At 46.7% G+C, this 23646-nt stretch overlaps 13 non-coding genes and 40 pseudogenes across 13 annotated transcripts; all 53 read left to right on the top strand.

Moving 5' to 3' along the window:
• Positions 1 to 112: 112 nt before the first annotated feature.
• LOC143791243 (U2 spliceosomal RNA) lies at positions 113 to 286 on the top strand (annotated as a pseudogene).
• A 176-nt stretch (positions 287 to 462) lies between these two features.
• LOC143791058 (U2 spliceosomal RNA) lies at positions 463 to 614 on the top strand (annotated as a pseudogene).
• Positions 615 to 810: 196 nt separating this feature from the next.
• LOC143791005 (U2 spliceosomal RNA) lies at positions 811 to 984 on the top strand (annotated as a pseudogene).
• A 176-nt stretch (positions 985 to 1160) lies between these two features.
• LOC143791057 (U2 spliceosomal RNA) lies at positions 1161 to 1312 on the top strand (annotated as a pseudogene).
• A 198-nt stretch (positions 1313 to 1510) lies between these two features.
• LOC143791156 (U2 spliceosomal RNA) lies at positions 1511 to 1684 on the top strand (annotated as a pseudogene).
• A 176-nt stretch (positions 1685 to 1860) lies between these two features.
• LOC143790989 (U2 spliceosomal RNA) lies at positions 1861 to 2034 on the top strand (annotated as a pseudogene).
• A 174-nt stretch (positions 2035 to 2208) lies between these two features.
• LOC143791004 (U2 spliceosomal RNA) lies at positions 2209 to 2382 on the top strand (annotated as a pseudogene).
• A 176-nt stretch (positions 2383 to 2558) lies between these two features.
• LOC143791056 (U2 spliceosomal RNA) lies at positions 2559 to 2710 on the top strand (annotated as a pseudogene).
• Positions 2711 to 2908: 198 nt separating this feature from the next.
• LOC143791155 (U2 spliceosomal RNA) lies at positions 2909 to 3082 on the top strand (annotated as a pseudogene).
• A 176-nt stretch (positions 3083 to 3258) lies between these two features.
• On the top strand, positions 3259 to 3432 carry LOC143790988 (U2 spliceosomal RNA; annotated as a pseudogene).
• A 174-nt stretch (positions 3433 to 3606) lies between these two features.
• On the top strand, positions 3607 to 3780 carry LOC143791003 (U2 spliceosomal RNA; annotated as a pseudogene).
• A 176-nt stretch (positions 3781 to 3956) lies between these two features.
• On the top strand, positions 3957 to 4108 carry LOC143791055 (U2 spliceosomal RNA; annotated as a pseudogene).
• Positions 4109 to 4306: 198 nt separating this feature from the next.
• On the top strand, positions 4307 to 4480 carry LOC143791177 (U2 spliceosomal RNA; annotated as a pseudogene).
• A 176-nt stretch (positions 4481 to 4656) lies between these two features.
• Positions 4657 to 4830, top strand: LOC143791133 (U2 spliceosomal RNA; annotated as a pseudogene).
• Positions 4831 to 5005: 175 nt separating this feature from the next.
• On the top strand, positions 5006 to 5179 carry LOC143790826 (U2 spliceosomal RNA; annotated as a pseudogene).
• A 176-nt stretch (positions 5180 to 5355) lies between these two features.
• On the top strand, positions 5356 to 5567 carry LOC143790794 (U2 spliceosomal RNA; annotated as a pseudogene).
• A 138-nt stretch (positions 5568 to 5705) lies between these two features.
• LOC143790922 (U2 spliceosomal RNA) lies at positions 5706 to 5879 on the top strand (annotated as a pseudogene).
• A 176-nt stretch (positions 5880 to 6055) lies between these two features.
• Positions 6056 to 6229, top strand: LOC143790950 (U2 spliceosomal RNA; annotated as a pseudogene).
• Positions 6230 to 6405: 176 nt separating this feature from the next.
• LOC143790825 (U2 spliceosomal RNA) lies at positions 6406 to 6579 on the top strand (annotated as a pseudogene).
• Positions 6580 to 6755: 176 nt separating this feature from the next.
• On the top strand, positions 6756 to 6929 carry LOC143791098 (U2 spliceosomal RNA; annotated as a pseudogene).
• Positions 6930 to 7105: 176 nt separating this feature from the next.
• LOC143791224 (U2 spliceosomal RNA) lies at positions 7106 to 7280 on the top strand (annotated as a pseudogene).
• A 176-nt stretch (positions 7281 to 7456) lies between these two features.
• Positions 7457 to 7630, top strand: LOC143790824 (U2 spliceosomal RNA; annotated as a pseudogene).
• Positions 7631 to 7806: 176 nt separating this feature from the next.
• LOC143791134 (U2 spliceosomal RNA) lies at positions 7807 to 7980 on the top strand (annotated as a pseudogene).
• A 176-nt stretch (positions 7981 to 8156) lies between these two features.
• On the top strand, positions 8157 to 8330 carry LOC143790823 (U2 spliceosomal RNA; annotated as a pseudogene).
• A 176-nt stretch (positions 8331 to 8506) lies between these two features.
• Positions 8507 to 8680, top strand: LOC143790937 (U2 spliceosomal RNA; annotated as a pseudogene).
• Positions 8681 to 8856: 176 nt separating this feature from the next.
• On the top strand, positions 8857 to 9042 carry LOC143791122 (U2 spliceosomal RNA). Its single transcript, XR_013219888.1, has one exon. It is a non-coding gene; the product is annotated as a U2 spliceosomal RNA (small nuclear RNA).
• Positions 9043 to 9206: 164 nt separating this feature from the next.
• On the top strand, positions 9207 to 9358 carry LOC143791198 (U2 spliceosomal RNA; annotated as a pseudogene).
• Positions 9359 to 9556: 198 nt separating this feature from the next.
• Positions 9557 to 9730, top strand: LOC143791184 (U2 spliceosomal RNA; annotated as a pseudogene).
• A 176-nt stretch (positions 9731 to 9906) lies between these two features.
• On the top strand, positions 9907 to 10058 carry LOC143791212 (U2 spliceosomal RNA; annotated as a pseudogene).
• Positions 10059 to 10254: 196 nt separating this feature from the next.
• Positions 10255 to 10428, top strand: LOC143791001 (U2 spliceosomal RNA; annotated as a pseudogene).
• Positions 10429 to 10604: 176 nt separating this feature from the next.
• LOC143791054 (U2 spliceosomal RNA) lies at positions 10605 to 10756 on the top strand (annotated as a pseudogene).
• A 198-nt stretch (positions 10757 to 10954) lies between these two features.
• LOC143791154 (U2 spliceosomal RNA) lies at positions 10955 to 11128 on the top strand (annotated as a pseudogene).
• Positions 11129 to 11304: 176 nt separating this feature from the next.
• Positions 11305 to 11456, top strand: LOC143791041 (U2 spliceosomal RNA; annotated as a pseudogene).
• A 198-nt stretch (positions 11457 to 11654) lies between these two features.
• Positions 11655 to 11828, top strand: LOC143791149 (U2 spliceosomal RNA; annotated as a pseudogene).
• Positions 11829 to 12004: 176 nt separating this feature from the next.
• LOC143791175 (U2 spliceosomal RNA) lies at positions 12005 to 12178 on the top strand (annotated as a pseudogene).
• A 174-nt stretch (positions 12179 to 12352) lies between these two features.
• Positions 12353 to 12526, top strand: LOC143791000 (U2 spliceosomal RNA; annotated as a pseudogene).
• A 176-nt stretch (positions 12527 to 12702) lies between these two features.
• LOC143791053 (U2 spliceosomal RNA) lies at positions 12703 to 12854 on the top strand (annotated as a pseudogene).
• A 198-nt stretch (positions 12855 to 13052) lies between these two features.
• LOC143790985 (U2 spliceosomal RNA) lies at positions 13053 to 13226 on the top strand (annotated as a pseudogene).
• A 174-nt stretch (positions 13227 to 13400) lies between these two features.
• LOC143790822 (U2 spliceosomal RNA) lies at positions 13401 to 13574 on the top strand (annotated as a pseudogene).
• A 5205-nt stretch (positions 13575 to 18779) lies between these two features.
• On the top strand, positions 18780 to 18979 carry LOC143791239 (U2 spliceosomal RNA). The gene has a single exon (XR_013219894.1). It is a non-coding gene; the product is annotated as a U2 spliceosomal RNA (small nuclear RNA).
• Positions 18980 to 19143: 164 nt separating this feature from the next.
• On the top strand, positions 19144 to 19330 carry LOC143790946 (U2 spliceosomal RNA). The gene has a single exon (XR_013219866.1). It is a non-coding gene; the product is annotated as a U2 spliceosomal RNA (small nuclear RNA).
• Positions 19331 to 19506: 176 nt separating this feature from the next.
• On the top strand, positions 19507 to 19693 carry LOC143790974 (U2 spliceosomal RNA). The gene has a single exon (XR_013219876.1). It is a non-coding gene; the product is annotated as a U2 spliceosomal RNA (small nuclear RNA).
• A 176-nt stretch (positions 19694 to 19869) lies between these two features.
• On the top strand, positions 19870 to 20068 carry LOC143790966 (U2 spliceosomal RNA). Its single transcript, XR_013219870.1, has one exon. It is a non-coding gene; the product is annotated as a U2 spliceosomal RNA (small nuclear RNA).
• A 164-nt stretch (positions 20069 to 20232) lies between these two features.
• On the top strand, positions 20233 to 20421 carry LOC143790789 (U2 spliceosomal RNA). Its single transcript, XR_013219860.1, has one exon. It is a non-coding gene; the product is annotated as a U2 spliceosomal RNA (small nuclear RNA).
• A 174-nt stretch (positions 20422 to 20595) lies between these two features.
• Positions 20596 to 20782, top strand: LOC143790948 (U2 spliceosomal RNA). Its single transcript, XR_013219867.1, has one exon. It is a non-coding gene; the product is annotated as a U2 spliceosomal RNA (small nuclear RNA).
• A 176-nt stretch (positions 20783 to 20958) lies between these two features.
• Positions 20959 to 21145, top strand: LOC143791050 (U2 spliceosomal RNA). The gene has a single exon (XR_013219883.1). It is a non-coding gene; the product is annotated as a U2 spliceosomal RNA (small nuclear RNA).
• A 176-nt stretch (positions 21146 to 21321) lies between these two features.
• LOC143790971 (U2 spliceosomal RNA) lies at positions 21322 to 21508 on the top strand. The gene has a single exon (XR_013219874.1). It is a non-coding gene; the product is annotated as a U2 spliceosomal RNA (small nuclear RNA).
• Positions 21509 to 21684: 176 nt separating this feature from the next.
• Positions 21685 to 21871, top strand: LOC143791200 (U2 spliceosomal RNA). The gene has a single exon (XR_013219891.1). It is a non-coding gene; the product is annotated as a U2 spliceosomal RNA (small nuclear RNA).
• Positions 21872 to 22047: 176 nt separating this feature from the next.
• On the top strand, positions 22048 to 22236 carry LOC143791014 (U2 spliceosomal RNA). Its single transcript, XR_013219881.1, has one exon. It is a non-coding gene; the product is annotated as a U2 spliceosomal RNA (small nuclear RNA).
• Positions 22237 to 22410: 174 nt separating this feature from the next.
• On the top strand, positions 22411 to 22597 carry LOC143791096 (U2 spliceosomal RNA). The gene has a single exon (XR_013219885.1). It is a non-coding gene; the product is annotated as a U2 spliceosomal RNA (small nuclear RNA).
• Positions 22598 to 22773: 176 nt separating this feature from the next.
• On the top strand, positions 22774 to 22940 carry LOC143791144 (U2 spliceosomal RNA; annotated as a pseudogene).
• Positions 22941 to 23136: 196 nt separating this feature from the next.
• On the top strand, positions 23137 to 23323 carry LOC143790790 (U2 spliceosomal RNA). The gene has a single exon (XR_013219861.1). It is a non-coding gene; the product is annotated as a U2 spliceosomal RNA (small nuclear RNA).
• A 176-nt stretch (positions 23324 to 23499) lies between these two features.
• Positions 23500 to 23646, top strand: LOC143790939 (U2 spliceosomal RNA; annotated as a pseudogene; the record flags this gene model as incomplete).

Genomic DNA, 23646 nt, shown 5'->3' with positions numbered 1-23646 from the left:
ATCATCCAGAGTTTCTGGAAATGTCTTCCCTGGGGCAATCTTTTGCTACGTCTCCACAGTGGGTGTCGGTTGTAGGCCTTGGTGCGGCCCAAGTGGCAAACCATTTCTGATCATCTCTTCTCGGCCAAATGGCTCAAGATCAAGTGTAGTGTCTGTTCTTATTAGTTTAATATCTGATACGTCCCCTATTTGGGGACCATATATTAAATGGATTTTTGGAACAGGGAGCTGGAAATGGAGCTTGCTTTGTCGCACGGAACCTTCACGGGGATGGAGGGTGTGGTTATGCAGATTCAAAACGCGTTGCGCACAGCTTGAACACATGCACACCGCAGAACTGTTGTCGACAGAGCATCCAGAGTTTCTGGAAATGTCTTCCCTGCGGCGATCTTTTGCTACATCTCCACAGTGGATGTCGGTTGTAGGCCTTGGTGCGGCCCAAGTGGCAAACCATTTCTGATCATCTCTTCTCGGCCAAATGGCTCAAGATCAAGCGTAGTGTCTGTTCTTATTAGTTTAATATCTGATACGTCCCCTATTTGGGGACCATATATTAAATGGATTTTTGGAACAGGGAGCTGGAAATGGAGCTTGATCTGTCACACGGAACCTTCACGGGGATGGAGGGTGTGGTTATGCAGATTCAAAACGCGTTGCGCACAGCTTGAACACATGCACACCGCAGAACTGTCATCGACAGAGCATCCAGAGTTTCTGGAAATGTCTTCCCTGCGGCAATCTTTTGCTACGTCTCCACAGTGGGTGTCGGTTGTAGGCCTTGGTGCGGCCCGTGGCAAACCATTTCTGATCATCTCTTCTCGGCCAAATGGCTCAAGATCAAGCGTAGTGTCTGTTCTTATTAGTTTAATATCTGATTGGTCCCCTATTTGGGGACCATATATTAAATGGATTTTTGGAACAGGGAGCTGGAAATGGAGCTTGCTTTGTCACACTTAACCTTCACAGGGATGGAGGGTGTGGTTATGCAGATTCAAAACGCGTTGCGCACAGCTTGAACACATGCACACCGCAGAACTGTCATCGATAGAGCATCCAGAGTTTCTGGAAATGTCTTCCCTGCGGCGATCTTTTGCTACATCTCCACAGTGGATGTCGGTTGTAGGCCTTGGTGCGGCCCAAGTGGCAAACCATTTCTGATCATCTCTTCTCGGCCAAATGGCTCAAGATCAAGCGTAGTGTCTGTTCTTATTAGTTTAATATCTGATACGTCCCCTATTTGGGGACCATATATTAAATGGATTTTTGGAACAGGGAGCTGGAAATGGAGCTTGATCTGTCACACGGAACCTTCACGGGGATGGAGGGTGTGGTTATGCAGATTCAAAACGCGTTGCGCACAGCTTGAACACATGCACACCGCAGAACTGTCGTCGACAGAGCATCCAGAGTTTCTGGAAATGTCTTCCCTGCGGCAATCTTTTGCTACGTCTCCACAGTGGGTGTCGGTTGTAGGCCTTGGTGCGGCCCAAGTGGCAAACCATTTCTGATCATCTCTTCTCGGCCAAATGGCTCAAGATCAAGCGTAGTGCCTGTTCTTATTAATTTAATATCTGATACGTCCCCTATTTGGGGACCATATATTAAATGGATTTTTGGAACAGGGAGCTGGAAATGGAGCTTGCTTTGTCACACGGAACCTTCATGGGGATGGAGGGTGTGGTTATGCAGATTCAAAACGCGTTGCGCACAGCTTGAACACATGCACACCGCAGAACTGTCATCGATAGAGCATCCAGAGTTTCTGGAAATGTCTTCCCTGCGGCAATCTTTTGCTACATCTCCACAGTGGGTGTCGGTTGTAGGTCTTGGTGCGGCCCAAGTGGCAAACCATTTCTGATCATCTCTTCTCGGCCAAATGGCTCAAGATCAAGCGTAGTGCCTGTTCTTATTAGTTTAATATCTGATACGTCCCCTATTTGGGGACCATATATTAAATGGATTTTTGGAACAGGGAGCTGGAAATGGAGCTTGCTTTGTCACACGGAACCTTCATGGGGATGGAGGGTGTGGTTATGTAGATTCAAAACGCGTTGCGCACAGCTTGAACACATGCACACCGCAGAACTGTCATCGACAGAGCATCCAGAGTTTCTGGAAATGTCTTCCCTGCGGCAATCTTTTGCTACGTCTCCACAGTGGGTGTCGGTTGTAGGCCTTGGTGCGGCCCGTGGCAAACCATTTCTGATCATCTCTTCTCGGCCAAATGGCTCAAGATCAAGCGTAGTGTCTGTTCTTATTAGTTTAATATCTGATTGGTCCCCTATTTGGGGACCATATATTAAATGGATTTTTGGAACAGGGAGCTGGAAATGGAGCTTGCTTTGTCACACTTAACCTTCACAGGGATGGAGGGTGTGGTTATGCAGATTCAAAACGCGTTGCGCACAGCTTGAACACATGCACACCGCAGAACTGTCATCGATAGAGCATCCAGAGTTTCTGGAAATGTCTTCCCTGCGGCGATCTTTTGCTACATCTCCACAGTGGATGTCGGTTGTAGGCCTTGGTGCGGCCCAAGTGGCAAACCATTTCTGATCATCTCTTCTCGGCCAAATGGCTCAAGATCAAGCGTAGTGTCTGTTCTTATTAGTTTAATATCTGATACGTCCCCTATTTGGGGACCATATATTAAATGGATTTTTGGAACAGGGAGCTGGAAATGGAGCTTGATCTGTCACACGGAACCTTCACGGGGATGGAGGGTGTGGTTATGCAGATTCAAAACGCGTTGCGCACAGCTTGAACACATGCACACCGCAGAACTGTCGTCGACAGAGCATCCAGAGTTTCTGGAAATGTCTTCCCTGCGGCAATCTTTTGCTACGTCTCCACAGTGGGTGTCGGTTGTAGGCCTTGGTGCGGCCCAAGTGGCAAACCATTTCTGATCATCTCTTCTCGGCCAAATGGCTCAAGATCAAGCGTAGTGCCTGTTCTTATTAATTTAATATCTGATACGTCCCCTATTTGGGGACCATATATTAAATGGATTTTTGGAACAGGGAGCTGGAAATGGAGCTTGCTTTGTCACACGGAACCTTCATGGGGATGGAGGGTGTGGTTATGCAGATTCAAAACGCGTTGCGCACAGCTTGAACACATGCACACCGCAGAACTGTCATCGATAGAGCATCCAGAGTTTCTGGAAATGTCTTCCCTGCGGCAATCTTTTGCTACATCTCCACAGTGGGTGTCGGTTGTAGGTCTTGGTGCGGCCCAAGTGGCAAACCATTTCTGATCATCTCTTCTCGGCCAAATGGCTCAAGATCAAGCGTAGTGCCTGTTCTTATTAGTTTAATATCTGATACGTCCCCTATTTGGGGACCATATATTAAATGGATTTTTGGAACAGGGAGCTGGAAATGGAGCTTGCTTTGTCACACGGAACCTTCATGGGGATGGAGGGTGTGGTTATGTAGATTCAAAACGCGTTGCGCACAGCTTGAACACATGCACACCGCAGAACTGTCATCGACAGAGCATCCAGAGTTTCTGGAAATGTCTTCCCTGCGGCAATCTTTTGCTACGTCTCCACAGTGGGTGTCGGTTGTAGGCCTTGGTGCGGCCCGTGGCAAACCATTTCTGATCATCTCTTCTCGGCCAAATGGCTCAAGATCAAGCGTAGTGTCTGTTCTTATTAGTTTAATATCTGATTGGTCCCCTATTTGGGGACCATATATTAAATGGATTTTTGGAACAGGGAGCTGGAAATGGAGCTTGCTTTGTCACACTTAACCTTCACAGGGATGGAGGGTGTGGTTATGCAGATTCAAAACGCGTTGCGCACAGCTTGAACACATGCACACCGCAGAACTGTCATCGATAGAGCATCCAGAGTTTCTGGAAATGTCTTCCCTGCGGCGATCTTTTGCTACATCTCCACAGTGGATGTCGGTTGTAGGCCTTGGTGCGGCCCAAGTGGCAAACCATTTCTGATCATCTCTTCTCGGCCAAATGGCTCAAGATCAAGCGTAGTGTCTGTTCTTATTAGTTTAATATCTGATACGTCCCCTATTTGGGGACCATATATTAAATGGATTTTTGGAACAGGGAGCTGGAAATGGAGCTTGATCTGTCACACGGAACCTTCACGGGGATGGAGGGTGTGGTTATGCAGATTCAAAACGCGTTGCGCACAGCTTGAACACATGCACACCGCAGAACTGTCGTCGACAGAGCATCCAGAGTTTCTGGAAATGTCTTCCCTGCGGCAATCTTTTGCTACGTCTCCACAGTGGGTGTCGGTTTTAGGCCTTGGTGCGGCCCAAGTGGCAAACCATTTCTGATCATCTCTTCTCGGCCAAATGGCTCAAGATCAAGCGTAGTGCCTGTTCTTATTAATTTAATATCTGATACGTCCCCTATTTGGGGACCATATATTAAATGGATTTTTGGAACAGGGAGCTGGAAATGGAGCTTGCTTTGTCACACGGAACCTTCACGGGGATGGAGGGTGTGGTTATGCAGATTCAAAACGCGTTGCGCACAGCTTGAACACATGCACACCGCAGAACTGTCATCGACAGAGCATCCAGAGTTTCTGGAAATGTCTTCCCTGCGGCAATCTTTTGCTACGTCTCCACAGTGGGTGTCGGTTGTAGGCCTTGGTGCGGCCCAAGTGGCAAATCATTTCTGATTATCTCTTCTCGGCCAAATGGCTCAAGATCAAGTGTAGTGTCTGTTCTTATTAGTTTAATATCTGATACGTCCCCTATTTGGGGACCATATATTAAATGGATTTTTGGAACAGGGAGCTGGAAATGGAGCTTGCTTTGTCGCACGGAACCTTCACGGGGATGGAGGGTGTGGTTATGCAGATTCAAAACGCGTTGCGCACAGCTTGAACACATGCACACCGCAGAACTGTCATCGATAGAGCATCCAGAGTTTCTGGAAATGTCTTCCCTGCGGCAATCTTTTGCTACGTCTCACAGTGGATGTCGGTTGTAGGCCTTGGTGCGGCCCAAGTGGCAAACCATTTCTGATCATCTCTTCTCGGCCAAATGGCTCAAGATCAAGCGTAGTGTCTGTTCTTATTAGTTTAATATCTGATACGTCCCCTATTTGGGGACCATATATTAAATGGATTTTTGGAACAGGGAGCTGGAAATGGAGCTTGCTTTGTCACACGGAACCTTCACGGGGATGGAGGGTGTGGTTATGCAGATTCAAAACGCGTTGCGCACAGCTTGAACACATGCACACCGCAGAACTGTCATCGACAGAGCATCCAGAGTTTCTGGAAATGTCTTCCCTGCGGCAATCTTTTGCTACGTCTCCACAGTGGGTGTCGGTTGTAGGCCTTGGTGCGGCCCAAGTGGCAAATCATTTCTGATCATCTCTTCTCGGCCAAATGGCTCAAGATCAAGCGTAGTGTCTGTTCTTATTAGTTTAATATCTGATACGTCCCCTATTTGGGGACCATATATTAAATGGATTTTTGGAACAGGGAGCTGGAAATGGAGCTTGCTTTGTCGCACGGAACCATCACGGGGGTGGAGGGTGTGGTTATGCAGATTCAAAACGCGTTTCACACAGCTTGAACACATGCACACCGCAGAACTGTCATCGACAGATCATCCAGAGTTTCTGGAAATGTCTTCCCTGCGGCAATCTTTTGCTACGTCTCCACAGTGGGTGTCGGTTGTAGGCCTTGGTGCGGCCCAAGTGGCAAACCATTTCTGATCATCTCTTCTTGGCCAAATGGCTCAAGATCAAGCGTAGTGTCTGTTCTTATTAGTTTAATATCTGATACGTCCCCTATTTGGGGACCATATATTAAATGGATTTTTGGAACAGGGAGCTGGAAATGGAGCTTGCTTTGTCACACGGAACCTTCACGGGGATGGAGGGTGTGGTTATGCAGATTCAAAACGCGTTGCGCACAGCTTGAACACATGCACACCGCAGAACTGTCATCGACAGAGCATCCAGAGTTTCTGGAAATGTCTTCCCTGCGGCAATCTTTTGCTACGTCTCCACAGTGGGTGTCGGTTGTAGGCCTTGGTGCGGCCCAAGTGGCAAACCATTTCTGATCAACTCTTCTCGGCCAAATGGCTCAAGATCAAGTGTAGTGTCTGTCCTTATTAGTTTAATATCTGATACGTCCCCTATTTGGGGACCATATATTAAATGGATTTTTGGAACAGGGAGCTGGAAATGGAGCTTGCTTTGTCGCACGGAACCTTCACGGGGATGGAGGGTGTGGTTATGCAGATTCAAAACGCGTTGCGCAGAGCTTGAACACATGCACACCGCAGAACTGTCATCGACAGAGCATCCAGAGTTTCTGGAAATGTCTTCCCTGCGGCAATCTTTTGCTACGTCTCCACAGTGGGTGTCGGTTGTAGGCCTTGGTGCGGCCCAAGTGGCAAACCATTTCTGATCATCTCTTCTCGGCCAAATGGCTCAAGATCAAGCGTAGTGTCTGTTCTTATTAGTTTAATATCTGATACGTCCCCTATTTGGGGACCATATATTAAATGGATTTTTGGAACAGGGAGCTGGAAATGGAGCTTGCTTTGTCACACGGAACCTTCACGGGGATGGAGGGTGTGGTTATGCAGATTCAAAACGCGTTGCGCACAGCTTGAACACATGCACACCGCAGAACTGTCATCGACAGAGCATCCAGAGTTTCTGGAAATGTCTTCCCTGCGGCAATCTTTTGCTACGTCTCCACAGTGGGTGTCGGTTGTAGGCCTTGGTGCGGCCCAAGTGGCAAACCATTTCTGATCATCTCTTCTCGGCCAAATGGCTCAAGATCAAGCGTAGTGTCTGTTCTTATTAGTTTAATATCTGTTACGTCCCCTATTTGGGGACCATATATTAAATGGATTTTTGGAACAGGGAGCTGGAAATGGAGCTTGCTTTGTCACACGGAACCTTCACGGGGATGGAGGGTGTGGTTATGCAGATTCAAAACGCGTTGCGCACAGCTTGAACACATGCACACCGCAGAACTGTCATCAACAGAGCATCCAGAGTTTCTGGAAATGTCTTCCCTGCAGCACTCTTTTGCTACGTCTTAACAGTGGGTGTCGGTTGTAGGCCTTGGTGCGGCCCAAGTGGCAAACCATTTCTGATCATCTCTTCTCGGCCAAATGGATCAAGATCAAGCGTAGTGTCTGGTTCTTATTAGTTTAATATCTGATACGTCCCCTATTTGGGGACCATGTATTAAATGGATTTTTGGAACAGGGAGCTGGAAATGGAGCTTGCTTTGTCACACGGAACCTTCACGGGGATGGAGGGTGTGGTTATGCAGATTCAAAACGCGTTGCGCACAGCTTGAACACATGCACACCGCAGAACTGTCATCGACAGAGCATCCAGAGTTTCTGGAAATGTCTTCCCTGCGGCAATCTTTTGCTACGTCTCCACAGTGGGTGTCGGTTGTAGGCCTTGGTGCGGCCCAAGTGGCAAACCATTTCTGATCATCTCTTCTCGGCCAAATGGCTCAAGATCAAGCGTAGTGTCTGTTCTTATTAGTTTAATATCTGATACGTCCCCTATTTGGGGACCATATATTAAATGGATTTTTGGAACAGGGAGCTGGAAATGGAGCTTGCTTTGTCACACGGAACCTTCACGGGGATGGAGGGTGTGGTTATGCAGATTCAAAACGCGTTGCGCACAGCTTGAACACATGCACACCGCAGAACTGTCATCAACAGAGCATCCAGAGTTTCTGGAAATGTCTTCCCTGCGGCAATCTTTTGCTACGTCTCCACAGTGGGTGTCGGTTGTAGGCCTTGGTGCGGCCCAAGTGGCAAACCATTTCTGATCATCTCTTCTCGGCCAAATGGCTCAAGATCAAGCGTAGTGTCTGTTCTTATTAGTTTAATATCTGATACGTCCCCTATTTGAGGACCATGTATTAAATGGATTTTTGGAACAGGGAGCTGGAAATGGAGCTTGCTTTGTCACACGGAACCTTCACGGGGATGGAGGGTGTGGTTATGCAGATTCAAAACGCGTTGCGCACAGCTTGAACACATGCACACCGCAGAACTGTCATCAACAGAGCATCCAGAGTTTCTGGAAATGTCTTCCCTGCGGCAATCTTTTGCTACGTCTCCACAGTGGGTGTCGGTTGTAGGCCTTGGTGCGGCCCAAGTGGCAAACCATTTCTGATCATCTCTTCTCGGCCAAATGGCTCAAGATCAAGCGTAGTGTCTGTTCTTATTAGTTTAATATCTGATACGTCCCCTATTTGGGGACCATATATTAAATGGATTTTTGGAACAGGGAGCTGGAAATGGAGCTTGCTTTGTCACACGGAACCTTCACGGGGATGGAGGGTGTGGTTATGCAGATTCAAAACGCGTTGCGCACAGCTTGAACACATGCACACCGCAGAACTGTCATCAACAGAGCATCCAGAGTTTCTGGAAATGTCTTCCCTGCGGCAATCTTTTGCTACGTCTCCACAGTGGGTGTCGGTTGTAGGCCTTGGTGCGGCCCAAGTGGCAAACCATTTCTGATCATCTCTTCTCGGCCAAATGGCTCAAGATCAAGCGTAGTGTCTGTTCTTATTAGTTTAATATCTGATACGTTCCCTATTTGGGGACCATATATTAAATGGATTTTTGGAACAGGGAGCTGGAAATGGAGCTTGCTTTGTCGCACGGAACCTTCACGGGGATGGAGGGTGTGGTTATGCAGATTCAAAACGCGTTGCGCACAGCTTGAACACATGCACACCGCAGAACTGTCATCGACAGAGCATCCAGAGTTTCTGGAAATGTCTTCCCTGCGGCAATCTTTTGCTACGTCTCCACAGTGGATGTCGGTTGTAGGCCTTGGTGCGGCCCAAGTGGCAAACCATTTCTGATCATCTCTTCTCGGCCAAATGGCTCAAGATCAAGCGTAGTGTCTGTTCTTATTAGTTTAATATCTGATGCATCCCCTATTTGGGGACCATATATTAAATGGATTTTTGGAACAGGGAGCTGTTAATGGAGCTTGCTTTGTCACACGGAACCTTCACGGGGATGGAGGGTGTGGTTAGGCAGATTCAAAATGCGTTGCGCACAGCTTGAACACATGCACACCGCAGAACTGTCGTCGACAGAGCATCCAGAGTTTCTGGAAATGTCTTCCCTGCGGCGATCTTTTGCTACATCTCCACAGTGGATGTCGGTTGTAGGCCTTGGTGCGGCCCAAGTGGCAAACCATTTCTGATCATCTCTTCTCGGCCAAATGGTTCAAGATCAAGCGTAGTGTCTGTTCTTATTAGTTTAATATCTGATACGTCCCCTATTTGGGGACCATATATTAAATGGATTTTTGGAACAGGGAGCTGGAAATGGAGCTTGATCTGTCACACGGAACCTTCACGGGGATGGAGGGTGTGGTTATGCAGATTCAAAACGCGTTGCGCACAGCTTGAACACATGCACACCGCAGAACTGTCGTCGACAGAGCATCCAGAGTTTCTGGAAATGTCTTCCCTGCGGCAATCTTTTGCTACGTCTCCACAGTGGGTGTCGGTTGTAGGCCTTGGTGCGGCCCAAGTGGCAAACCATTTCTGATCATCTCTTCTCGGCCAAATGGCTCAAGATCAAGCGTAGTGCCTGTTCTTATTAATTTAATATCTGATACGTCCCCTATTTGGGGACCATATATTAAATGGATTTTTGGAACAGGGAGCTGGAAATGGAGCTTGCTTTGTCACACGGAACCTTCACGGGGATGGAGGGTGTGGTTAGGCAGATTCAAAATGCGTTGCGCACAGCTTGAACACATGCACACCGCAGAACTGTCATCGATAGAGCATCCAGAGTTTCTGGAAATGTCTTCCCTGCGGCAATCTTTTGCTACATCTCCACAGTGGGTGTCGGTTGTAGGCCTTGGTGCGGCCCAAGTGGCAAACCATTTCTGATCATCTCTTCTCGGCCAAATGCCTCAAGATCAAGCGTAGTGCCTGTTCTTATTAGTTTAATATCTGATACGTCCCCTATTTGGGGACCATATATTAAATGGATTTTTGGAACAGGGAGCTGGAAATGGAGCTTGATCTGTCACACGGAACCTTCACGGGGATGGAGGGTGTGGTTATGCAGATTCAAAACGCGTTGCGCACAGCTTGAACACATGCACACCGCAGAACTGTCATCGACAGAGCATCCAGAGTTTCTGGAAATGTCTTCCCTGCGGCAATCTTTTGCTACGTCTCCACAGTGGGTGTCGGTTGTAGGCCTTGGTGCGGCCCGTGGCAAACCATTTCTGATCATCTCTTCTCGGCCAAATGGCTCAAGATCAAGCGTAGTGTCTGTTCTTATTAGTTTAATATCTGATTGGTCCCCTATTTGGGGACCATATATTAAATGGATTTTTGGAACAGGGAGCTGGAAATGGAGCTTGCTTTGTCACACTTAACCTTCACAGGGATGGAGGGTGTGGTTATGCAGATTCAAAACGCGTTGCGCACAGCTTGAACACATGCACACCGCAGAACTGTCATCGATAGAGCATCCAGAGTTTCTGGAAATGTCTTCCCTGCGGCGATCTTTTGCTACATCTCCACAGTGGATGTCGGTTGTAGGCCTTGGTGCGGCCCAAGTGGCAAACCATTTCTGATCATCTCTTCTCGGCCAAATGGCTCAAGATCAAGCGTAGTGTCTGTTCTTATTAGTTTAATATCTGATACGTCCCCTATTTGGGGACCATATATTAAATGGATTTTTGGAACAGGGAGCTGGAAATGGAGCTTGATCTGTCACACGGAACCTTCACGGGGATGGAGGGTGTGGTTATGCAGATTCAAAACGCGTTGCGCACAGCTTGAACACATGCACACCGCAGAACTGTCGTCGACAGAGCATCCAGAGTTTCTGGAAATGTCTTCCCTGCGGCAATCTTTTGCTACGTCTCCACAGTGGGTGTCGGTTGTAGGCCTTGGTGCGGCCCAAGTGGCAAACCATTTCTGATCATCTCTTCTCGGCCAAATGGCTCAAGATCAAGCGTAGTGCCTGTTCTTATTAATTTAATATCTGATACGTCCCCTATTTGGGGACCATATATTAAATGGATTTTTGGAACAGGGAGCTGGAAATGGAGCTTGCTTTGTCACACGGAACCTTCATGGGGATGGAGGGTGTGGTTATGCAGATTCAAAACGCGTTGCGCACAGCTTGAACACATGCACACCGCAGAACTGTCATCGATAGAGCATCCAGAGTTTCTGGAAATGTCTTCCCTGCGGCGATCTTTTGCTACATCTCCACAGTGGATGTCGGTTGTAGGCCTTGGTGCGGCCCAAGTGGCAAACCATTTCTGATCATCTCTTCTCGGCCAAATGGCTCAAGATCAAGCGTAGTGTCTGTTCTTATTAGTTTAATATCTGATACGTCCCCAATTTGGGGACCATATATTAAATGGATTTTTGGAACAGGGAGCTGGAAATGGAGCTTGATCTGTCACACGGAACCTTCACGGGGATGGAGGGTGTGGTTATGCAGATTCAAAACGCGTTGCGCACAGCTTGAACACATGCACACCGCAGAACTGTCGTCGACAGAGCATCCAGAGTTTCTGGAAATGTCTTCCCTGCGGCAATCTTTTGCTACGTCTCCACAGTGGGTGTCGGTTGTAGGCCTTGGTGCGGCCCAAGTGGCAAACCATTTCTGATCATCTCTTCTCGGCCAAATGGCTCAAGATCAAGCGTAGTGCCTGTTCTTATTAATTTAATATCTGATACGTCCCCTATTTGGGGACCATATATTAAATGGATTTTTGGAACAGGGAGCTGGAAATGGAGCTTGCTTTGTCACACGGAACCTTCATGGGGATGGAGGGTGTTGTTATGCAGATTCAAAACGCGTTGCGCACAGCTTGAACACATGCACACCGCAGAACTGTCATCGATAGAGCATCCAGAGTTTCTGGAAATGTCTTCCCTGCGGCGATCTTTTGCTACATCTCCACAGTGGGTGTCGGTTGTAGGTCTTGGTGCGGCCCAAGTGGCAAACCATTTCTGATCATCTCTTCTCGGCCAAATGGCTCAAGATCAAGCGTAGTGCCTGTTCTTATTAGTTTAATATCTGATACGTCACCTATTTGGGGACCATATATTAAATGGATTTTTGGAACAGGGAGCTGGAAATGGAGCTTGCTTTGTCACACGGAACCTTCATGGGGATGGAGGGTGTGGTTATGCAGATTCAAAACGCGTTGCGCACAGCTTGAACACATGCACACCGCAGAACTGTCATCGACAGAGCATCCAGAGTTTCTGGAAATGTCTTCCCTGCGGCAATCTTTTGCTACGTCTCCACAGTGGGTGTCGGTTGTAGGCCTTGGTGCGGCCCGTGGCAAACCATTTCTGATCATCTCTTCTCGGCCAAATGGCTCAAGATCAAGCGTAGTGTCTGTTCTTATTAGTTTAATATCTGATTGGTCCCCTATTTGGGGACCATATATTAAATGGATTTTTGGAACAGGGAGCTGGAAATGGAGCTTGCTTTGTCACACTTAACCTTCACAGGGATGGAGGGTGTGGTTATGCAGATTCAAAACGCGTTGCGCACAGCTTGAACACATGCACACCGCAGAACTGTCATCGATAGAGCATCCAGAGTTTCTGGAAATGTCTTCCCTGCGGCGATCTTTTGCTACATCTCCACAGTGGATGTCGGTTGTAGGCCTTGGTGCGGCCCAAGTGGCAAACCATTTCTGATCATCTCTTCTCGGCCAAATGGCTCAAGATCAAGCGTAGTGTCTGTTCTTATTAGTTTAATATCTGATACGTCCCCTATTTGGGGACCATATATTAAATGGATTTTTGGAACAGGGAGCTGGAAATGGAGCTTGATCTGTCACACGGAACCTTCACGGGGATGGAGGGTGTGGTTATGCAGATTCAAAACGCGTTGCGCACAGCTTGAACACATGCACACCGCAGAACTGTCATCGATAGAGCATCCAGAGTTTCTGGAAATGTCTTCCCTGCGGCAATCTTTTGCTACATCTCCACAGTGGGTGTCGGTTGTAGGCCTTGGTGCGGCCCAAGTGGCAAACCATTTCTGATCATCTCTTCTCGGCCAAATGGCTCAAGATCAAGCGTAGTGCCTGTTCTTATTAGTTTAATATCTGATACGTCCCCTATTTGGGGACCATATATTAAATGGATTTTTGGAACAGGGAGCTGGAAATGGAGCTTGCTTTGTCACACGGAACCTTCATGGGGATGGAGGGTGTGGTTATGCAGATTCAAAACGCGTTGCGCACAGCTTGAACACATGCACACCGCAGAACTGTCATCGACAGAGCATCCAGAGTTTCTGGAAATGTCTTCCCTGCGGCAATCTTTTGCTACGTCTCCACAGTGGGTGTCGGTTGTAGGCCTTGGTGCGGCCCGTGGCAAACCATTTCTGATCATCTCTTCTCGGCCAAATGGCTCAAGATCAAGCGTAGTGTCTGTTCTTATTAGTTTAATATCTGATACGTCCCCTATTTGGGGACCATATATTAAATGGATTTTTGGAACAGGGAGCTGGAAATGGAGCTTGCTTTGTCACACGGAACCTTCACGGGGATGGAGGGTGTGGTTATGCAGATTCAAAATGCGTTGCGCACAGCTTGAACACATGCACACCGCAGAGCTGTCATCGACAGAGCATCCAGAGTTTCTGGAAATGTCTTCCCTGCGGCAATCTTTTGCTACGTCTCCACAGTGGGTGTCGGTTGTAGGCCTTGGTGCGGCCCAAGTGGCAAACCATTTCTGATCATCTCTTCTCAGCCTTTTGGCTAAGATCTATCAGGTTTACCTGTGCGATCTGGTCGAGTTAGGTGCCCTCGGTACCCTCTCTCTTGGCCTGGGGGGATCGTTCCTCTTCGGAGGGACTTCACCCCCCTGCTGCTATTGGGAGAGAGGATTAGTCCGTGGGCAACGAGAAGGGATCCCCTAAAGGCTTGTGCCTTTTCTTTTTCTTAGAGTTGGTGTGGATTTCCTTGTGGAGGATGCCAGCTTTGCTATCTTATGCATCGGGGGAATCCCGGATGAAGAATACCGTGAGGATTGAAGTTCATGAAAGTGCTCGGAAGGAGAAGAACCTGTCTTTCGTTTGCCATAAGGTCTTGCTTGGAGTCTTGGAGTTCGAGAGGAGTGACATCTTCTGTTTCCAGGACAATGAATTTAAAGGAACCTACACCATCACCTTTAAGACCCAGGGATGCTGTCAACAACTGGTGCAAAAGGTAAATGAAAAGTCTGACATGGATGAACTTGATGACTTAACCTTTTGTCTCCTATTTGCCTATGATGAAATCCCTGTGGTGGTTCACTTCCCCAATCCCTATGTGGACGTAGATGACATCGCCACCTACTTAAAGCGGTACTGTTATGAGCTACGATACCAAGGAGAGGTGATGAACAGAGTTGGTTTCTGGTGTGGGAAAAGGAGGTTCTTAGTTCGTCTGAAGAGAGACCCTAATGGTTTAGGAGGAATGTTACACCCCCATCAACTTTTGTTATCGGTAAGAGCAGGGGGTATCTGTTCTATCCTGGAATGCCAATGTCATGCAGGAACTGTGGAAAGATGGGACATACACAGGCATCCTGCAAAGACAGAAAGGTAGACCGCTGCAATAACTGTAGTGGTTATGGGCACCAAATGAAGGACTGTCCTTTGGACAGAAGGTGCAATCTCTGCGGTGATAATGGACATAGGTTCCGGAACTGCCCCAATAGAGCAAAGACTTATGCCGAGGCTGCTGGGTCCTCTGTAGGGGCTGGGAGAGCCCAAGACCCCAGTACCTCCTCTCATGTGTTTCCTATTCGTCCTTTAGCCCCTTCTGATGGGCGGGCTGTGGAGTCGGAGGTTCGGGAGTCGAGGCTGCGAGGTCCTGCCGCTCTTGCAGCGGAGGCCAAAACACCTGGCCATGTCCATGAGTCTGTTGGGTTGGAGCAGGGTGCCCCCAGTATGTTGGCGCTGGGGGGCCCTGCTGTGAAGGCCCCAGACATCCATCGGGAGTCGAGCCAGCAGAACGCTGTGTGTTTTTTTTCAGTTGACGTCGTGGAGGAGAGAGGTCACGTCACAGTGGCTGAAGAGGATTGCACCAGTGACCTGCCTGAGCCTAGTGGGAAGAAGATTCGGACAGAGGTTATCCCAGAGGTCGCTCCAGAGTCGCCTGATGTCACCCTGGAAGAAGGAGAGTTCTGGTTGGGAAAGACAACGTACCCAGTCTCGTCCTCGGACCCTTGCAACATCATTTCTTTTGACTCCCCGTCACCCGGAATCCTGGAGGAAGTTATGGGTCAAAATCTGGAAGAGGACAATATGATTACGGATACTTTCCCACCGTGACTTAAATGCCATTTATAAAATGTGTCTCACTAAACGTGAGGTCTTTAAAGAGTCTTGTCCGCAGGGCTGCTCTTTTTCATTATCTAGAGACAGTAGATTTCGATATATGTCTATTACAGGAATGTGGCCTACAGCATGCGATACGGTACGAAGAATTAAAAAAGGACTGGAAGTTGGGCCCGTCAGTATGGTCTGGCTCAAATATTAACAAATCTGCTGGAGTAGGTTTGCTCTGCTGTGGCAATAATATTGTCATTTCTTCTGTTACGGAGATTGAGCCAGGCAGGGCAATATTAGTACATGCACACATAAATGGCTTCAACTTCCGTGTAATTAATGTGTATGCATCTCCTGATAAGCAGGAGCGTGTCCAGTTATTTGAGTTATTGCCTGTGTTCTGTGTTGGGTCTTCTCCTCTCCTGGTAGGTGGGGACTTTAATTGCCTCTGTGTGAACGAGCGTCGAGATGGAGGAGACCCGCTCCGTAAACTGGATAAGTCTTGTTATATGCTCAAAAACATCCAGGCTTTTTAAATTGTGCGATGCCTGGAGGTCGCTTTCGCTGACGGACCCAGGTTTTACATGGTCCGGTCGGGGAGTGGCCTCCAGGATCGATTTTATGTTTTTATCTGTAGATTTTAAGCCGGTAACGTTTGATCTTATGTCTAATTTATTTTCCGATCATAAAATTTTAAAATTACAGATTGAGTACCAAGGAGAGCAGAGAATAAATAAAGGACTGTGGCGTTTGGGGACGCATCTGCTGCAGGATCCTCAGATAAGGTCGGATTTTTGTGTAGCCTACCAAAAGTGGAGACAGCATAGGCCTCCTTATATAAAGATGTTGTCTTGGTGGGAAGATATTAAAAATAAAATTGGGCTTTTTTTCATTGTGGCAGGTAGGAAGAAGGCAAGGCAGAAAAAATGTTTTTATTCTAATTTAAATACTGAGCTGCAAACACTTTATAAATTTAAAGAAATAGGTCTTGAAGTAGATACTGATATTGCTAGCCTAAAGACGCAGATACACACAGTCTTAGAGCAAAAGGGGAGAGAAATAATTTTTAATTCAAGAGTGCAGCAATTAGAAGAAGATGAAAAATGCACCCGCTTCTTTTTTAAAAAAGCAATGGAGAGAAAGGAGATCATTACCTGCCTTGATGGAGAGTCCACTATAGAAGGGATGAAAAAAGTAGCAACTGATTTTTACCAACTTCTTTTTAGTGAGAAAAATATAGATCTTTCTTTTTTACGTGATGCTCTTAATATTTTAGATGTCAAGCTTTGTCAGTCAGATCAGGATTTTTTAGCTCGGGATTTTAGCCTAGAAGAACTTTTTAGCGTTTTTAAGAGTTTTTCAAGAGGCAAAGCCCCAGGTGCTGATGGTCTTCCTGTAGAATTTTATCTGACTTTCTGGGATATTTTAAAAGATGATCTTTTAGAAATTTTTAAAGAAGTGTTTGTGTGTGAACAGTTGCCGAAGGGATGGAGGAGGGGAATAGTGTCTTTGATTTTTAAGAAAAAAGGGTCCCGTGAGGACCTCGCAAATTGGAGGCCTATAACCTTACTTAATGTGGACTACAAAGTGTTTGCTAAAATTATTGCATGCCGGCTTAAAACAATAATTGATAAGTTGATACAACCTGAGCAAGTGTGTAGTGTGCCAGGAAGGAGTATCACTGAAGTTTTAAATGTTATTAGAGACACAATATGGTATTGTAAGGACCGTGGTCAAAATGTAGCCCGGTTGGCGCTGGACTTTGAGAAGGCGTTCGACAGGGTATCGCATAAATATCTTTTTAGTGTTTTAAAGAAGATGGCGATCCCAGATTTTATTGTGTCTCGTATTATGGTTTTATACAAAATGTCATTTTGTCAAATCTCGGTGAATGGTTTTTTAACAGGTGAGATACCGCTGGAATCCGGAGTGAAGCAAGGGTGCCCGCTCTCCCCAATCCTGTTCATTTGTGCAATGGAGCCTTTATTATGCCAGATCAGGAGAGATAAAGTAATTCGAGGGGTCCCTGTTCCTGGTGGAGGAGGGGCTCAAATTAAAGTTTTCGGGTACATGGATGATGTCACCGCCATCTGCACGGACCCTGCTTCTCTCCGGAAGGTGGTGAGGTGTACCAGTTTTTTTAGTCAGGCCTCGGGTTTTAAGTTAAATTTTAATAAAACTGAGTGTTTGATAATTGGTACTTGGGATGATGTTGACCTACCAGCGGTCAAAATGAAGCAAGATAATGTAAAAATTTTAGGTATTACTTTTAATAAAGACAATGATGGGAGGGAAAGTTGGGAGGAGGTACAAGGGAAAATGGTGAAGAAATTATCTTTCTGGAACTTGCGGAGTTTGTCAATTGAAGGGAAAGTTTTAATTATCAAGTCCATTTTATTGCCAATGATTTTATATGTTGCAATGGTGTACCCTCCCTCTGATTTAATGCTTAAAAAACTGACCCATTGTATTTTTATATGTATTTGGGGCTCAAAGATGGAGAAATTAAAACATATAGAAATGTATAAGAAACATCAAAATGGTGGTAAAGATGTCCCAGATTTGACCATGTTTCTATACATAAATTTTTTCTGTTTCTGTTTTAAACATTTTAATTCAAATAGTGTTTTTAGTCAGTTTTTAAAGTATACTTGTGGTTATGTTTTTAAGAGATGGTTTCGGCCGTCTCTAACCTCGCCTGTTTTATTACGCCCACCTAAGCACCTTAGTATTTTAGAAAAAGTATGCAGGAAATATGTTTTAACGGACTTGGACTCAGACCTTTTAAAAGATCGCAGGAAATTAATGGCCCATCTAAGGAGAGAAGAAGGAGTGTCGGAGGTGATCAACTTTTCATGGAACAGATCCAGGCACGTCTGGAGGAATGTGTATGGGAAATTTCTTGCAAATGTGCATAAAGATCTTGCCTGGATGTCTGTCCACCAGTGCCTCCCTACTAGAGACTTCCAGCACCGAAGGGGCCTGGTGGCACGAGCAAAATGTCCAAGGGACTCATGTGCGAGCAGTGAGACTGTGTTACACCTGTTCTGGGACTGCTGCTACGCTCAAGAACTGTGGAAAAAGTTAGGGGTGCTTTTAAAATGGGTTTGTGGGTTGAGAGATTTTAATCATGAGTATGTTTTATATGGACTTTTTAATTGCCCCACCTTGCATCAAAACAAAATATGTTGGTGCATAATAAATTGTGCAAAGAGTGCCTTATGGAAGGTCAGAAACATTTTATTGTTTAAACATAATTTTATCTCCATAAATGATTGCATCAAAATAATTTTTAGCTAAATGTATATTTATTATCTAAAAGATGTCAAAGATGCGGGTAGACAGGAGGCAAATCAGAGATGGAACTTTTATATGTGGAACACTATTTTGTACTGAGTGTTTTGTTTTTATTTCTGGAATGGTTTTAACGCTCATTGTAAATAATGTTATGTCATGTTCTTAGTTTATGACTTAATAAATATGTTGAAACCTGTCTGTTCTTATCAGTTTAATATCTGATACATCCCCTATTTGGGGACCATATATTAAATGGATTTTTGGAACAGGGAGCTGGAAATGGAGCTTGCTTTGTCACATGGAACCTTCACGTGCTGTCACAATGGGGATGGAGGGTGTGGTTATGCAGATTCAAAACGCGTTGTGCACAGCTTGAACACACGCACACCGCAGAACTGTCATCCACAGTGCATCCAGAGTTTCTGGAAATGTCTTCCCTGCGGCAATCTTTTGCTATGTCTCCACAGTGGGTGTCGGTTGTAGGCCTTGGTGCGGCCCAAGTGGCAAACCATTTCTGATCATCGCTTCTCTGCCAAATGGCTCAAGATCAAGCGTAGTGTCTGTTCTTATCAGTTTAATATCTGATACGTCCCCTATTTGGGGACCATATATTAAATGGATTTTTGGAACAGGGAGCTGGAAATGGAGCTTGCTTTGTCACATGGAACCTTCACGTGCTGTCACAATGGGGATGGAGGGTATGGTTATGCAGATTCAAAACGCGTTGTGCACAGCTTGAACACACGCACACCGCAAAACTGTCATCCACAGTGCATCCAGAGTTTCTGGAAATGTCTTCCCTGCGGCAATCTTTTGCTATGTCTCCACAGTGGGTGTCGGTTGTAGGCCTTGGTGCGGCCCAAGTGGCAAACCATTTCTGATCATCACTTATTGGCCAAATGGCTCAAGATCAAGCGTAGTGTCTGTTCTTATCAGTTTAATATCTGATACGTCCCCTATTTGGGGACCATATATTAAATGAATTTTTGGAACAGGGAGCTGGAAATGGAGCTTGCTTTGTCGCACGGAACCTTCACGTGCTGTCACAATGGGGATGGAGGGTGTGGTTATGCAGATTCAAAAGGCGTTGTGCACAGCTTGAACACACGCACACCGCAGAACTGTCATCGACAGTGCATCCAGAGTTTCTGGAAATGTCTTCCCTGCGGCAATCTTTTGCTATGTCTCCACAGTGGGTGTCGGTTGTAGGCCTTGGTGCGGCCCAAGTGGCAAACCATTTCTGATCATCGCTTCTCGGCCAAATGGCTCAAGATCAAGCGTAGTGTCTGTTGTTATCAGTTTAATATCTGATACGTCCCCTATTTGGGGACCATATATTAAATGGATTTTTGGAACAGGGAGCTGGAAATGGAGCTTGCTTTGTCACATGGAACCTTCACGTGCTGTCACAATGGGGATGGAGGGTGTGGTTATGCAGATTCAAAATGCGTTGTGCACAGCTTGAACACACGCACACCGCAGAACTGTCATCGACAGTGCATCCAGAGTTTCTGGAAATGTCTTCCCTGCGGCAATCTTTTGCTATGTCTCCACAGTGGGTGTCGGTTGTAGGCCTTGGTGCGGCCCAAGTGGCAAACTATTTCTGATCATCGCTTCTTGGCCAAATGGCTCAAGATCAAGCGTAGTGTCTGTTCTTATCAGTTTAATATCTGATACGTCCCCTATTTGGGGACCATATATTAAATGGATTTTTGGAACAGGGAGCTGGAAATGGAGCTTGCTTTGTCGCACGGAACCTTCACGTGCTGTCACAATTGGGATGGAGGGTGTGGTTATGCAGATTCAAAACGCGTTGTGCACAGCTTGAACACACGCACACCGCAGAACTGTCATCGACAGTGCATCCAGAGTTTCTGGAAATGTCTTCCCTGCGACAATCTTTTGCTATGTCTCCACAGTGGGTGTCGGTTGTAGGCCTTGGTGCGGCCCAAGTGGCAAACCATTTCTGATCATCGCTTCTCTGCCAAATGGCTCAAGATCAAGCGTAGTGTCTGTTCTTATCAGTTTAATATCTGATACGTCCCCTATTTCGGGACCATATATTAAATGGATTTTTGGAACAGGGAGCTGGAAATGGAGCTTGCTTTGTCGCACGGAACCTTCACGTGCTGTCACAATGGGGATGGAGGGTGTGGTTATGCAGATTCAAAACGCGTTGTGCACAGCTTGAACACACGCACACCGCAGAACTGTCATCGACAGTGCATCCAGAGTTTCTGGAAATGTCTTCCCTGCGGCAATCTTTTGCTATGTCTCCACAGTGGGTGTCAGTTGTAGGCCTTGGTGCGGCCCAAGTGGCAAACCATTTCTGATCATCGCTTCTCTGCCAAATGGCTCAAGATCAAGCGTAGTGTCTGTTCTTATCAGTTTAATATCTGATACGTCCCCTATTTGGTGAACATATATTAAATGGATTTTTAGAACAGGGAGCTGGAAATGGAGCTTGCTTTGTCGCACGGAACCTTCACGTGCTGTCTCAATGGGGATGGAGGGTGTGGTTATGCAGATTCAAAGCACGTTGTGCACAGCTTGAACACAAGCACACCGCAGAACTGTCATCGACAGTGCATCCAGAGTTTCTGGAAATGTCTTCCCTGCGGCAATCTTTTGCTATGTCTCCACAGTGGGTGTCGGTTGTAGGCCTTGGTGCGGCCCATGTGGCAAACCATTTCTGATCATCGCTTCTCTGCCAAATGGCTCAAGATCAAGCGTAGTGTCTGTTCTTATCAGTTTAATATCTGATACGTCCCCTATTTGGTGACCATGTATTAAATGGATTTTTGGAACAGGGAGCTGGAAATGGAGCTTGCTTTGTCGCACGGAACCTTCACGTGCTGTCTCAATGGGGATGGAGGGTGTGGTTATGCAGATTCAAAACGCGTTGTGCACAGCTTGAACACACGCACACCACAGAACTGTCATCCACAGTGCATCCAGAGTTTCTGGAAATGTCTTCCCTGCGGCAATCTTTTGCTATGTCTCCACAGTGGGTGTCGGTTGTAGGCCTTGGTGCGGCCCAAGTGGCAAACCATTTCTGATCATCGCTTATTGGCCAAATGGCTCAAGATCAAGCGTAGTGTCTGTTCTTATCAGTTTAATATCTGATACATCCTCTATTTGGGGACCATATATTAAATCGATTTTTGGAACAGGGAGCTGGAAATGGAGCTTGCTTTCTCACATGGAACCTTCACGTGCTGTCACAATGGGGATGGAGGGTGTGGTTATGCAGATTCAAAATGTGTTGTGCACAGCTTGAACACACGCACACCGCAGAACTGTCATCGACAGTGCATCCAGAGTTTCTGGAAATGTCTTCCCTGCGGCAATCTTTTGCTATGTCTCCACAGTGGGTGTCGGTTGTAGGCCTTGGTGTGGCCCAAGTGGCAAACTATTTCTGATCATCGCTTCTTGGCCAAATGGCTCAAGATCAAGCGTAGGGTCTGTTCTTATCAGTTTAATATCTGATACGTCCCCTATTTGGGGACCATATATTAAATGGATTTTTGGAACAGGGAGCTTGAAATGGAGCTTGCTTTGTCGCACGGAACCTTCACGTGCTGTCACAATAGGGATGGAGGGTGTGGTTATGCAGATTCAAAACGCGTTGTGCACAGCTCGAACACACGCACACCGCAGAACTGTCATCGACAGTGCATCCAGAGTTTCTGGAAATGTCTTCCCTGTGGCAATCTTTTGCTATGTCTCCACAGTGGGTGTCGGTTGTAGGCCTTGGTGCGGCCCAAGTGGCAAACCATTTCTGATCATCGCTTCTCTGCCAAATGGCTCAAGATCAAGCGTAGTGTCTGTTCTTATCAGTTTAATATCTGATACGTCCCCTATTTGGTGAACATATATTAAATGGATTTTTAGAACAGGGAGCTGGAAATGGAGCTTGCTTTGTTGCACGGAACCTTCACGTGCTGTCTCAATGGGGATGGAGGGTGTGGTTATGCAGATTCAAAACACGTTGTGCACAGCTTGAACACGCGCACACCGCAGAACTGTCATCGACAGTGCATCCAGAGTTTCTGGAAATGTCTTCCCTGCGGCAATCTTTTGCTATGTCTCCACAGTGGGTGTCGGTTGTAGGCCTTGGTGCGGCCCAAGTGGCAAACCATTTCTGATCATCGCTTCTCTGCCAAATGGCTCAAGATTAAGCGTAGTGTCTGTTCTTATCAGTTTAATATCTGATACGTCCCCTATTTGGTGACCATGTATTAAATGGATTTTTGGAACAGGGAGCTGGAAATGGAGCTTGCTTTGTCGCACGGAACCTTCACGGGGTGTCTCAATGGGGATGGAGGGTGTGGTTATGCAGATTCAAAACGCGTTGTGCACAGCTTGAACACACGCACACCGCAGAACTGTCATCGACAGTGCATCCAGAGTTTCTGGAAATGTCTTCCCTGCGGCAATCTTTTTCTATGTCTCCACAGTGGGTGTCGGTTGTAGGCCTTGGTGCGGCCCAAGTGGCAAACCATTTCTGATCATCGCTTCTCGGCCAAATGGCTCAAGATCAAGCGTAGTGTCTGTTCTTATCAGTTTAATATCTGATACGTCCCCTATTTGGGGACCATATATTAAATGGATTTTTGGAACAGGGAGCTGGAAATGGAGTTTGCTTTGTCACACGGAACCTTCACGTGCTGTCACAATGGGGATGGAGGGTGTGGTTATGCAGATTCACAACGCGTTGTGCACAGCTTGAACACACGCACACCGCAGAACTGTCATCGACAGGGCATCCAGAGTTTCTGGAAATGTCTTCCCTGCGGCAATCTTTTGCTATGTCTCCACAGTGGGTGTCGGTTGTAGGCCTTGGTGCGGCCCAAGTGGCAAACCATTTCTGATCATCGCTTCTCGGCCAAATGGCTCAAGATCAAGCGTAGTGTCTGTTCTTATCAGTTTAATATCTGATACGTCTCCTATTTGGGGACCATATATTAAATGGATTTTTGGAACAGGGAGCTGGAAATGGAGCTTGCTTTGTCGCACGGAA

The sequence above is a fragment of the Ranitomeya variabilis genome, unplaced genomic scaffold (genome assembly GCF_051348905.1).
Source record: "Ranitomeya variabilis isolate aRanVar5 unplaced genomic scaffold, aRanVar5.hap1 Scaffold_552, whole genome shotgun sequence".
Classification (NCBI taxonomy): domain Eukaryota; kingdom Metazoa; phylum Chordata; class Amphibia; order Anura; family Dendrobatidae; genus Ranitomeya; species Ranitomeya variabilis.
Note: the sequence above shows the minus strand (reverse complement) of the source record. Positions and strands in the feature narration are given on the sequence as shown.